Source organism: Salvelinus namaycush, unplaced genomic scaffold (genome assembly GCF_016432855.1).
Source record: "Salvelinus namaycush isolate Seneca unplaced genomic scaffold, SaNama_1.0 Scaffold2177, whole genome shotgun sequence".
NCBI classification, from domain to species: Eukaryota; Metazoa; Chordata; class Actinopteri; order Salmoniformes; family Salmonidae; genus Salvelinus; species Salvelinus namaycush.
The window spans coordinates 41,709-42,762 of NW_024058983.1; positions in this window are offsets into that span (position 1 = coordinate 41,709).

The window sequence follows — 1,054 nt, forward strand, 5'->3', positions numbered from 1 at the left end:
GTAAGACCTCTCTCTCTGTCTCTCTCTCTGTCTCTGTTCTCTCTGTCTCTCTGTCTGATGGAGTGGTACACTATGAACAGCTGTCCACGTAAGACCTCTCTCTCTGTCTCTCTGTCTCTCTGTCTGATGGAGTGGTACACTATGAACAGCTGTCCACGTAAGACCTCTCTCTGTCTCTGTTCTCTCTGTCTCTCTCTCTGTCTCTCTGTCTGATGGAGTGGTACACTATGAACAGCTGTCCACGTAAGACCTCTCTCTGTCTCTGTTCTCTCTGTCTCTGTTCTCTCTGTCTCGCTGTTCTCTCTCTCTGTCTCTCTCTGTCTCTCTCTCTGTCTGTCTCTCTCTCTTTGTCTCTCTGTTCTCTCTTTGTCTCTCTGTTCTCTCTCTATGTCTCTCTGTCTCTGTCTCTCTCTGTGTCTTGCTCAGAATACAACAGGTGTGGACATTACAGTGAAATGCTTACTTACAAGCCCTAGCCAACAATGCTGTTTAAAAAAATAACAAAAAATAAATAAAAGTAACAAATAATTAAAGAGTAGCAGTAAAATAACAATAGTAAAGCTATATACAGGGGGGGTACCAGTACAGAGTCAATGTGGAGGCTATATACAGGGGGTACCGATACAGAGTCAATGTGGAGGCTATATACAGGGTATTACGGTACAGAGTCAATGTGGAGGCTATATACAGGGGGTACCGGTACAGAGTCAATGTGGAGGCTATATACAGGGTGTTACGGTACAGAGTCAATGTGAGGCTATATACAGGGGGTACGGTACAGAGTCAATGTGGAGGCTATATACAGGGGGTGTACAGAGTCAATGTGGAGGCTATATACAGGGGGGTACCTGGTAGAGTCAATGTGGAGGCTATATACAGGGGTACCGGTACAGAGTCAATGTGGAGGCTATATACAGGGGGTACCGGTACAGAGTCAATGTGGAGGCTATATACAGGGTGTTACGGTACAGAGTCAATGTGGAGGCTATATACAGGGGGTACCGGTACAGAGTCAATGTGGAGGCTATATACAGGGTGTAACGGTACAGAGTCA